At 38.8% G+C, this 13,578-nt stretch overlaps 1 protein-coding gene across 2 annotated transcripts in view; it reads left to right on the top strand.

Moving 5' to 3' along the window:
- LOC122798288 (myelin basic protein) overlaps window positions 1-13,578 on the top strand; it is an 809,205-nt gene that overhangs the window by 701,188 nt on the left and 94,439 nt on the right. The gene's annotated exons all lie outside the window — the stretch shown is intronic.

Consider the following 13,578-nt stretch of genomic DNA (forward strand, 5'->3'; position numbering starts at 1 on the left):
GTGATAAAATTAGAGTTTAAAATAAGGTAGAAATAAAAGAAAAAGAGATATGGTTAAGATGTTTCTAGAATTATTTAGAGGGACTGATAAAGATTCATGTATTGTGGAATAGGGGGATTCTCACAGAACAAGAAGAGGCACAATTGCATAATGCTAAAGGGAAAATAAGGGATTACCTTGATAATAGACATGATTTTAGAAAGACTGTTGTTAAGCAACTGTTTTTTGATAATAACACCAGACTGCAAAAGAAGGTCTTAGCAACAGAAAGTAGAGAGGGTTGTTATTAAGCTTAGGGAGCCTATAACAAGGAAATTAACCAGAGATCCTGTAGAGGTATTATAAATATTTCAGAAATTTTATCAAAATCTGTACAAAGCAGAGAAATGTGAAAATAAAGAAAAAGTACAAATTGAAATGTTTATGTAATAATTAAATAATTAAATATTCATAATTTAGTGGTGGATGAGGCTCAATTACTAACAGGATAGGAGGTGAGGTAAAAATGGTGACACATAACCAGTGTACAGGAAATTCTCTAGGAATAGGTGGTTTTCTTGTGGATGTTTGGATACTAGGAGGGAAGAAAGTGATAAAGATTTGATTAATTTGTTTAGCAGTATTTATAAGACAGAGAAGCACCAACATCCTAGAAGCAAGTGGTGTGGGCTGTAATACCTAAAGATGGTAAAATTCCATCTGATCCAGCTTCATGTAGACCCATTTCAATTCTAAACTATGATTATAAGGTGTTTATGTCTATAATGTCTAAAAGAATGGCAAGGGTGATGCCAAAATTAATAGATATGGATCAGTGTGGTTTTCTGGAGGGGAGGCAAACATTTAAAAACATTACTAGAACAATGATGATCTAGAGGGAAACAGAATATAAGAAAATACCACTGTTGTTGGTGGGTCTTGATTCAGAGAAAACATTAACCATACAAGGCTGGGATTTTGTGAGTAGAACAATGAAAGCATTTGCATTCCATCATAAAATTATAAGGTTGATTAGGAGGATATGTGAGGGATTGGATGCACAAATTAAAATGGGGTGTACCTCTCTGATGAGTACTGTTTGAGCAGAGGAACCAGGCAGGGGAGCCCCTTTGCCCTTTGTTATTTGTATTATACTTAGAACCACTGGCAAAGAAAATAAAATTGCAATCAAGAAAAGTTGACTTTATTTGCAGATGATGTTATTTTATATACCTCAAGAAACCAGAGAAGGACATTTCACTGTTGTGGAACATTCTGAGACAGTTTCTAGTCTTTTTGGGATACAAAATTAATGAAGATAAAACAAAGGCAATATCTGTATAAACTATGTGCCCACACAAATTGTTTCAGCAATACACATATTTTTGGGGACATGATAAAATTAATTCCATAGGGGTATGGATTCTGTTATGGCAGGTAAACATATTTGGGAAGAGACTAAAAGGATAATACAAAAACTGAGGAAATGTAAGCTCTGTTTTATGAATATGGATAGCAAGATACAAGCACTGAAAATGTTTTTAGTCCCTTTATCTTTATGTACAGGTCAGGCCTATTTTTATCAATAAGAGGAGAAATTGTAGATAACAATAAAGAGTTGAAGGATTTTATCTGGGAGAGGAAGAGGCAAGAGCCAAGTGGGTAAGTTGATCTTTCCAATAGAACAAGGTGGTTTAGGATTACCTGATTTGAAGGGGTATTTCAGAACTACACAGTTAAAGCTGTTATACATAGCACAAGCAGAAAGCTACAATTTAAAGTAGAAAGGGACGATGAAGAAAATGGGGGAAGCACAAGAAACAAGGAGAGACTGGGATTTTTGGATGTGGATCCGTAAGGAGAATAACATTAACCATACAGAATGTTATATTCATAAAACAGCAGGAAGTATTCTAATAAATAAGCCAATATGTTTGTGGAGAAAGGAGTTTCAACTGATGGGGATTGACTGCAATTAGGCATACAAAAGATAGCCAAGACAGGACTGGAATTTACTGGAGAAAACTGGCAAAGGAACCAGTGTATTTGGAACAAATAATTAGAGAGGGAAAGGTACTAGAATGAGAAGAGGCCAATTCATTTGGACTGCAGGCTAGAGATTGCCTTCCCTATCATGAAGTGATATCAAAGTATCGGCAAAGAGAAGTACGTAGGGGACCTAAGCAAAAGACCAGCACTGGTAGAGTTTTTAGTAGAATCAAGAATAGAAGTTGCTGTTATAAAAAGGATGATTAGTGGGGAATATAAAATACTGCATGATAACTATAGGAATCAGAAGAGGTTAGAAAGGAGTGTGAAGAGAGACTGGATAAGCAATTCACAAATAAACAATGTGTGTGTGTATGTATATATATATATATATATATATATATATATATATATACACACACACATATATATATATATATATATATATATACACACACACACACACACACACACACACACATATATATATATATATATATATATATATATAGCTGCCAAATATGCAACAAAGTCTAGAAGATTTGGGATTTTTGCTTGGAAGTGTTTGCATAGGTATTTTATACACAGATAGACTCCAATTTTTCCTTGGGTAGACTGAAAATGTTGAAGGTGTGATATGGAAAAAAGAGACAGTTGAGAAGATATTCTTGAGACTGTAATGAGCTAGCAGACCTCAGAAAAAATCCCTGCATGCTACGCTGTCAGAAATAATGGTTAAGCAAATTAGTGCAACTAAGGAAAATGTTTTGGGGCTGTGATGATGTGAGGCATTGCCAGCTATACCAGGAGAAGTAGAGCAGTGGATGTGTAACATATGCCAGCACAGCCAGCTGGAATCTTCTAAATAATGTATGTCATTTGAATATCAAACTGGTTTGTATGGATCTTTGTGTTGAAAATGTATTTGTAAAGTTGTTTGTGTTAAAAATGTATCAACAGTGTGTCCTGCTGGACAGACAAAGAAATGTACATGTATTATTGTAACTGCTCAAGTGTATATATTGTAACAGAGGATACCGGAAGGGAAGAAGTTAATCTCAATCCACCTGACTTTGAAAAACAGTAAAACATTAAATTACTTAATTTAGGTCATAAAGATTGTATCTTACAGTTCTCAATGCAGCCAGAGACAAAAAAGTCTGCAGTAGAAAGCTTCCTGCACTTGTCATTGGAGTTAACTAATTGCTACTCTGGAAGGGTAGAGATTTGAAATTGTTTTATGACTTCTAGGAGCTGCAGCAGATCATAGCAAGGCTCTGTGTGTGTTATTGACAGATATGTGATAAATCCTGACAGCTTCTAATGAAGGAGGGAAGCATGGGAACCAGAAGTCAGATGACCAGATGTATGTGATGTTATTCTGTAATCCATCACTAAAAATAATGTTTAATACTAGGTGAGACTGAAGTCTCAGGGCGCTCTGTTTTTTTTTTAACCTGACAAAGAAGGATCTCTCAACTACTTCATCTTGCCTTGCTCTAGGAGCTATCCAGGGAATAATAATTTTTTAGATCAGTCAGGAAAAATATAGTGAGATTGGTTAAGTATTGCCTTTTCTATAACTGTGTGGACCTGTCCACCTGTTATTTTTAATATTTCCTGTGATTGAAACTCTGATATTTATTGTAAATAGATGTTTAGTATTTTCATGTTCTTTTATTACTTATTATTAAATATATTTAAATGTTTCCTTGTGGCTGGTCCTTTAGAGAATATTTTAAACTTTGAGAGGGCTTATATCTATTTGGTGACACCGTGGTCACTCCTGGAAGCCTTACTGTGTTGGTCAAACTACCATTTGCATTAATATTAATTTCACTCAGTATAATTGGGTACCCTTGCAAGACTCCTTAGAGTAGTCTGGTGGCAGTGTAACTACCTTATAGTCAGAAAGAGGCATAGCCAGTAAATCTGTGCCAGCCTTTCTCAGGTGTGTGTGTGTGTGTGTGTGTGTGTGTGTGTGTGTGTGTGTGTGTGTGTGTAAATCAATTTTCAGAGTGTCAGCTACTTGGAGCAGGGACACGAAGCACTGGTTTCACAGAGAGGGTGCTAGAGGACTTGACTTGGACACTCAGCTGAGGACTCAGCCCTACAGTTGTGCCAGTGGGGAGTCTTACTGGGGAAGGAGAGAGATAGAGAAACACAGTCCCTGGACTGTGTTCCCTGTGTGCTCTTAATGGAAATTGTGCTAGATGCAGAGACCTGCATCTGGAAAAACTGAGTGTATCCATTTTTGTTCCAAGTGAATGTCCCTCTCCAGTCCCAGTGGTGAGGATTCCGGCTCCTTGATTACTGGCCCCTAGTGGGGATGTCATAGTGGCTTTTATATAGAATCAAAATTGCCTAGACATAGTAAGGCCTTGCTGAGTTTAGTTCTAGTGGCTGCCAAAAAACAATCAGTAGAAAATGGAAATTAAAGTCTAAACCAACTGTAGTAGAAGTAGTGATTATAATAACAAAGGTAAAAGAACTGTTAGTGGGATCTTTAGAAAAGGGTAGAAGCAAATTACTCAGAAAATTGTGGGGCAATACATGCAGAATAATGCTTTGATGGGGGAATGGGGTTTAAGGAAAGGCAGGAATTGAATGAGCTATGTAATGTTTGACTGACAATGACTGTATAGATTATAAGTGACATATAATGTTTGCAACTGAAAATATGTCAATATGGTTTGCTTTCATTTATATAAATGTATGATTGCCAATGTCATAAGTGATAATTGAATAAAGATGTTTCTTGTTAAAGAAAACTTTCTCAACACAGTTTGCTGAAGAGGTAATTGGATTTCTGGTAGAGTACATACTATTAAGGTTATTGGTATTAGTTCTAAATAGAAAAATGGCACCATCTGTTTCCCAAAGAACTCTGTTCTGGCCCCTATCCTCTTTGGCATATACTTTTCTGATATTAAAAGACTCTGGCTTACCCCATTTGTTGATGGTTGCAAACTGTAGGTGATTACCAAATCCCAGTCTGATACTCAAACTCTCCAGCAATGGCTGGACAAAACAAATCTCATTGTGTTAATTATTACCTTTCCTTCAATGGCAATATATGCAACATAGTTGTCTTTGCTAAATCCAGCATCATTACTGCTTACCATCTGGATGGCATCCTACTTCAGTTATGCTTTGTATAAAGTTGTGAATCTGTGAACCTATGGTCCAAAAGCCCAAAATTAGTAATACTACTTTTTTTGACAGCTAACTGCATCTGCAGGGAAACCAGTTCTTTAGTATACAGGCTTGGTCATTGTTTACTGATGCATCCCGAGTCATCTCTTTGCCAGTCTGAAGCACAAATGTCAAGTTCAGCAACATCTTTTCCCTTCTTTCTGCCACAGAAGGACATTTCAGAGATGCAGACATCCATATTTGGCACCAGGACTCATTTATTCTTTTCCCTATTTTTGCTGATCCCAAAGTTCATTCAGAAAGCCAAACTGAACAAATCCAAAATCATTCTAGTAGCCACATATTGGTCTTGACAAGTTTGATTACTGCTGCTGTGGTCTTATCTTTTGGAGAAGCCTCTACATCTGAGGCCCTATAGAAATATCCTGACTTACCCAACCTGCAAGCCTCACCTAACCTTTCACTCACTTCAGTTAATGACATGGTCACATGATTACTCCAATTACATTAATGCTTGGGGTTTCTTCTTACTCAGACTGGTTGGTTCAGATCCTTACTCCTGCCCATAGACCCAATACCAGGAGAAGTACAAGCCAAATGGACACACTTTTCTGTATGGGCTACTATAGAGGATTTAAATCTATTTACTATTTCTATACCAGCTAAACTAGACTTTGGAGTACCTGTCATGGATTTTTACCACTGGCTTAAACTACTCCTTTACTGAAGTACAGCTAGCAACCATTTCAGATTTTCATAAGGGTGCTAACTCCTTAATTCTGGCATCTCTAATGGTTTGTAATCCCTTCAACAGAGGTATCCTTGTGATTCACCTTCCCATCAAGGATTCTTCTCCTCCTTAGAATTTATATTTTGTATTAGAAAGTCTAAGTCCTTTTCCACTTAAGTCTGCTGCTAGAGCAAATTTAACGTATGTCTCTTGGAAAAGCCCATTCTGGGGATTATAACAACCACCAGAAGGACCATTGAACTGCAAGTCTTGTGCATCATTTCTCCTTACCTTTTTCTTAAGGATAGAATGATTCAAAAACTCACTAAATAATGGTGGTGTGTCACATTTCCATTTTTGGGTGATAGTTTTTCTAGTGACTGCCATTTCTGTCCAAAACTAGGAAAGCTTATCTTTGTTAATTTCTTTAGGTATCAGGGCATCCATAAGGATCACTGATTTGGTTAAAATGCAATTATCAGCTCATATTAATTTGATAAAAATAAATGATAAAATAATTGAATTCTGATGCAGTCAAAATGTTTCCAATCTGATTTTAATTCTTGTTTATATCCTCAACATACTGATATATTTTTACAGATTATTTTCTATTTTGTAAGGTATGACAAAAATTCTACGTACGTACTTCCATGTAAAAATTTTCCAGTAAAAAATAGATGTTAAACTACTGAGTTCCATATTGGGTAGTTGTTATTTTCTTCTTTCAAACACAAGCATTTGCATCTAAAATACTCAAGTAGTATTTCCTAACAGTCTAAGTCTGAACTCAGAAAAGTCAGAATCTAAAACCTGAGTGTGGCTTTTGAGGTCACTTCATAATGCCGTGGTCTTTATTGTCCCTCTGAAAAAAAATGTATTTATTTTCTAAAAGGGAAGATGACATCTGAAGCTGCATTCTGGGTTTAACTTTTATGGTACATTTGAACAAGATTTTATATCTTTGTTTGTCAAATATACATTTTCAAGATTTATACTTATATTTATTATCCCTTATTTATATCTACATTTTTTCAGCTCATCTGTGTTGCCTGTGGTTATTTCATACTGCTGTAGGTACAAAACCTCCCACCATTTTATACTAGACTTTGTGTCCTTGATGTTTGAAATGACTACTTCTGCAGTAGTTCCTTTCTTCTTCTATATGTGCAGAACTGCCCCGACTCAGTTAGTCAATATAACAATAAACTACACAGTTTTTATTACAGACCTGTATTTTTTCCTCTGTAGTTACTTAATTTACTAGCAGAAATACTTTAAATGATGTATCTGTTTTATCATCAGGTAATTTATTAGTGCTTTCATTTTCTGCAGGTTTATCTAGGAAGGTGTCAATAACTCCACAAATGAATCCCCAGGTAAAGTAATTGCCACTACAAACCAGACTGCAGTTTCTGTCCTTGCTCACTATGATACTGTCCTGATTTAAATTATTCCCTCTATTTTACAACTTTTCTTATCTTCCAGTCCAAAAAAGGAAGACTGCAGCAGTAATTTCACTGCTTTATATAAAAACATGCTTGCCTTTGGATTATATTGTGTTTATGAGATTTATTCTCATAAACACACTGGTCAACAGAACCTTCTGTTAAAAATAGCTACTGACTAAAGAAAACTTTTCCTTTTCTGCAAGTGTATTTTGTTGCCTACATAAAGATCTTATCCCTGCCACATATAAGTAATTTTTGACCTAGATGTTTCATACTTTGTGTGGAATTTTCTTTCCTTTTTATTGGCGATCCTTCCTGTGCTGACCATTGAGTCATGCCCTCCTGGACATTCTGTAAACCCACTCATTCCCCTGAATGAGAATCCTATGACCCATTCATTTCTTGGGCTAACTAAATGCAAACTAGAGAGTTACATAAATAAAAAAAATGCTTTAATGATATTGTCAGTGATGCTCCAAAAGTAAGCAGTAATTCATATTACTTTCATTATAAGTTAAATGGATAGGACAACCTGAAAGGCACAAAATTACAATAACTGACTGCAATCTGTATGGGGAATTTGGCATAATCCTGAAATCTTCAGACTAAATGCAGTTCAGACAAATAGTTCATAGCAGTGTCAGGGAGCAGTTGAGATCTTCTTTGGGGATCAGATCTCCATTACTTGAAACATGGTGCTGCCTCCTCTTTCAGAAATCTCTGGCAACTTCTGGAAGCCAGAAAAATTCCACTTGCAATTGTAAGGTTAAGCACAAGAATGGAAAATGGACCCACTGGCCTAGGTGTGAGCATTCTCTGATAAAGCTATTTAGTTTCCTCTGTTATAGTCAACATGATAAGCAATCTCCATTTTTCCACCTTAATTACAATCATATACTCTTTCTGTGGTTAGTTATCCATCTGTACATTTAGCAGCTCAGGTTTAAGAATGAGCTATGATCACTGGTCAAGCGTAATGTGACCTTATTTTTCTTGAGAGGATTTTAAGAAATGTAGAACTGCCTGTACAACTCTTTACAAAGGCCAGGTGGACCTAGCAGGTATGAAATGCTGTTTTGATACTTTGGGGTGGGACTGTGGAAGCTTAGGCACAGAATGAACATGCAGAGCCTGAGAATATGTTCACAGTCCTTTAATTTGATCTCAAGTTCCCATGTATCAGTAGCTTGACAGGCAACATGAAAAAATGACTGTCTGTGGTTACCTGTACTCGTTAGCTTGTACCTATGTCAGTAGCCAAAAAATGTATTTTTCACCAACAAGCTATGATAGTATTGGAGAAACCTTTCACTCCAGAACTTGCTGGAAAACACTTACTAAGGAATCAAAGACTGCTGTTGTGCCAGGATCTTTTAGGGTCTGAGGATCTGTAGATGTAAAGATATGAAAGGGAGCATAAAAAGTATTTGCTGCTGTTCTTGCTACTAAATCCTAACAGCTGAATTTCAAAATATTACCTAAGACTAGCATAAGTCCAGAGCAGTCTCAGCATTGGTAGTTAATATTACTTCTGAAGACTGGGGATTGGCAGTGACTTGTAAATGCCTTAGCTGTCAGGTGGGAGTTCCCTTCTATTACTGGTGTGTGTTGTGATGCCCATGCCCTGGCCCAGCAATCAAGGAGCTTCAATCCTCACCACTAACACCAGATAGGGTGTCTCATATAAGAAGAAAGGATAACAAATACACACAGTAAAGTGCAATTTCCCTTAAGAGCACATAGAGATCACAGTCAGTCTAGGGCTGGTTGCTCCCTTGCTCTCCAGGTCCCCAGTAAGACTCCCCACTGGCACAGCTATAGGGTCCAGATCTCAGCCTAGCTGGGCAAGCTAAAACTTCCAGCACCTTCTCTTATCCAACCAGTGCTTCATGTCCCTGCCCAAGTAGCTGACACACACACACACACAAACTTTGAGATTAGAGTTTATGCAACCACACAGTCACTCCTGGGAAAGGCTGGCACAGGTTCTCCAGCTATGCTCCTATTACCCAGACTATATGATAATACTATATGATAATACCAGCTGCCACCACCCAGCTAATATTTTGCTTCTTAAAGACCCTTAAAAGGGTGTTCAATTATTGCTGTGCAATATATTATTATCCAATTGGTAGTATAACTAAACAGTCAAGGCTTATTAGAGTGACTTGGTACAGTAATCACTATAAATATGCAATGTACTCTAGAGCTTAAATTATCTCTACACAAAAGAGCCACAGTTGAAAGGTTTAAAAATATTTAATAATAAATACTAAAAACACAAGACAATACTTCTTACTACACAGTGCTAGTCAAGAGTTCAGAGATCACAGAGAAATACTTAAAATAATTCAGTAGTACAGTTCTGACATCACAGAAAAACACTTAGTCTAATCTTTCTAGTTTCTAGCTATTTCTAAACACAAGTCTAAGATAACTTACATATGAGCAAGACAGTGCTGTGAGTTGGATGGTCAAGACAAAAATGCTTAGTAATCTCTGTTTCTCTCTGTTTAAATTGAAATTGCAGTTCTGATTCACATTGCATCATTCTTCACACTTTCCTGGGGTTCCCAGGCTACACATTACATTATTCTTCACACTTCCCTGGATTCCCAGGCTAACAGAAACTGCATTTACATTCTTAACATCTCCTTTTGCTATCTTGCAGCTGATCAGGAAGCAGAGCAATAAAAATACATTTGCATGTTTAAATCTAGCAATTTAACTCTTTGGTTAAAACAACAGAAAGAATGTCTTCATCTAGATGGGCTGCAGCCGACTTTAGATCAAAGGGTCACAACATGCTTTTACTTGGTCAGTAGAGAGCACTGTTGTGACATTTTTTGCAGTTCAATATCTAACAGCATTTTTTTAATTTAAGACAACAAGCCTGTCCCTTACATTAATATTTACAAATGATAAAATTATCTATAAAATTCTATCTGGCTAGGCTGGCAGCCTTTACAACCCCCCCCCCCACAGAGAACTCAAGCTAGTTTTTCAAGTGACCCTTGAGAAATGCTGCTTGAGAGGGTTAGGTCTATCTGAGTGTACCTCACCCCATCCCCTGTCTTGAGAGTCCATCTGCATTGGCATTGCTAACCCCACTGTGGTGTTGCACTGACATATCATATGCTTGCAACCTCCATCTTAGCAACTTGGCATTTTGCTTGCTGGCTCTGTTTAACCAAGTTAGGGGGTTGTGATCTGTCATAACAGTTAATTTCCTTCCATACAGATAAGGCTGAAGTTTCTGCAGCGCCCACACTATGGCTAGACATTCCTTTTCTACAGCTGCATCCCATGGTTTGAAGCATCCACCTGCACAACAAATTATTTGCTGTAATTTGGACTGGCTAATACAGGGGGTTCTCCCAAAGCTTTTTTAAGCTTCTGGAATGCCTGCTCACATGCTGGTGTCCACACTACCTTATCTGGCCTGTTCTTCCTTATCAGGTCTGTGAAGGGAGCAGCCATGGTACTATAACTGGGGACAAGCTTTCTGTAGTACCCCGATGTCCCTAAAAATGCCCTCACCTGCTTTTTAGTAACAGGTACAGGCCATGCCTGAATGGCTTCCACTTTGGCAGGTTCTGGCCTTATTTTACCACACCCCACTCTATGTCCTAGGTAGGAGACCTCTGCCATACCCATCTGACATTTGCTTGGCTTAATGGTCAACCCTGCCCTATGCAGTCTGCCCAGCACATCCCCGACTGGCCAGGAATGGCTGTAGAAGGCAATATCATCTAGGTAAGCAAGGACAAACCCTCCTACTCCTGCTAGGATACGATCTACCAGCCTCTGGAAAGTCACTGGGGCATTCTTCATCGCAAAGGGCATCTTTGTGAACTCATACAAGCCAAAAGGAGTCACAAAGGCTGACTTCTGTCTAGCACTGGAAGTCAGGGGCACCTGGCAGTAACCCTTGGTAAGATCAATGGTTGTAAGATACTTATCCCCACCCAGCTGCTCTAGGGCCTCATCTGTCCTAGGCATGGGGTAAGCATCTGACTCTGTGTGACTAACTTCTAGTAGTCCACGCAGAACATGGTACTGCCATCCTTCTTTGGCACCAGCACCACTGGGGAGGCCCAGGGAATGTTGGACTCTTGAATCACCCCTAGTTCCAACATCTCCTGTACCTCCTCCCTCAGAGTTTGTTTGACTCTCACAAGCACTCTATAAGGGGCCTGCCTAATAGGCCTTTGGGGTCCTGTATCCACCTGGTGCTGCCCCAGGTGGGTTCACCCAGGTTTCCCAGTGAACATGTCCCCAAATTCCTGAAACACTGCTTATATTTCTCAAACCTGGATAGGAGATAGCTGCTGGGACATTGCTACCCCTTCCACTGAGGTGTCAGCCCAAGCCTCACTGAGGAGATCAGTCCCCAGATCTCCCTCAGACTCCTCCTGCAATCCACTGTAAATGCTCAGCACAAGAGCCTCCCTATCATGGTAAGGTTTCCTCATGTTAACATGGTACAATTTGTGCCCCTGCCTTCTGCCTAGCAGTTCCACCATGTAATTAACATGACTTACCTTTCTTACCACCTTGTAGGGTCCCTCCCAAGCTGCTTGCAGTTTGTTGTGTCTGACACAAATGAGAACCAATTACCTGCTGCCTCACAGCATACTCTCTAACTCTAGCATTCCTGTCATACCACACCTTTTTCTGTAGTTGGGCTTCTGCCAGGTTCTCCTGGGCTAAGCCTATGAGTTCCCTGAGCCTTGTCCTGAGGTTTAGGAAGTATGCCACAACAGACTCCTTATGAGACTTGCACTCACCTTCCCACTCATCTCAAATTAAATCTAGAGGTCCCCTCACCCTATGCCTATACAGCAACTCAAAGGGTGAAAAACCTGTGGATTCCTGGGGAACTTCTCTGTAAGCAAACAACAGATGGGGCAAACATTTGTCCCACTACCTCTTAAACTGATCTGCAAATCCCCATAGCATGGACTTGATTGTAGAGTTTAACCTCTCAACAAGACCATTAGTCTGGTGATGGTAGGGGGTGGACTTCATGTGCTTCATCCCACAGGACTTTCACAGACAAGCCAGCAGGTCTGACATGAAATTGGCACCTCTGTCAGTCAGTATTTCACTTGGGAAACCTACCCTGTTAAAAATCTCTAACAAAGCGTTTGCCACCTTCTCTGCCTCAATGGAGGACAAAGCCACAGCCTCAGGGTATTGTGTAGCATAGTCCACTACCACTATGATACACTTTTTCCCTGTGGAACTTGGAGTAATCAGAGGACCCACAATATCCATAGCTACCCTGTGAAATGGCTCCTCAGTCACATGTAAAGGTATTAAAGGAGCTCTCACCTTGTCTCCTGCTTTGCCTAGCTTTTTGCACTGCTCATAGGTCCTGCAGTACCCTGTTACATCTCTGGAAATTCCAGGCCAATAGACATTCTGCATAATATGCCTCTTTGCACGTTTTATGCCCATATGACCTGCAAAGGGAATATCATGGGCTATGGCTAGAAGTGCCAGATAGTAGGCTCTAGGCACTACCAACTGCTGTGCTCTCTCACCTTCTAGCCATCCCTTAGGGGTCCACTTTGTATAGTAACACTTTGTCCCTGTGTACAGATTCTCCCTTTCCTTGAGAATCAGGTGCCTCTCTAGCTACTTGCCTCAAGCCTTGTAATGTAGGGTGTGAGAGCTGGGCCTGTCTCATCTCTCTCCTTGTAACCCTACCCAACTCCCCAATTATCCAATTGGTAGTATAACTAAACAGTCAAGGCTTATTAGAGTGACTTGGTACAGTAATCACTATAAATATGCAATGTACTCTAAAGCTTAAATTATCTCTACACAAAACAGCCATAGTTGTAAGGTTTAAAAATATTTAATAATAAATACTAAAAACACAAGACAATACTTCTTACTACACAGTGCTAGTCAAGTGTTCAGAGATCACAGGGAAATACTTAAAATAATTCAGTAGTACAGTTCTGACATCACAGAAAAACACTTAGTCTAATCTTTCTAGTTTTTAGCTATTTCTAAAAGAAAACACAAGTCTAAGATAACTTACATACGAGCAAGATGGTGCTGTGAGTTGGATGGTAAAGACAAAAATGCTTAATAATCTCTGGTTCTCTCTGTTTAAATTGAAATTGCAGTTCTGATTCACATTACATAATTCTTCACACTTTCCTGGGGTTCCCAGGCTAAACATTACATCATTCTTCACACTTCCCTGGGTTTCCAGGCTAACAGAAGCTGCATTTACATTCTTAACATCTCCTTATGTTA

Source organism: Protopterus annectens, chromosome 3.part1 (assembly GCF_019279795.1).
Source record: "Protopterus annectens isolate FY-2018-M chromosome 3.part1, PAN1.0, whole genome shotgun sequence".
NCBI lineage: Eukaryota > Metazoa > Chordata > Ceratodontiformes > Protopteridae > Protopterus > Protopterus annectens.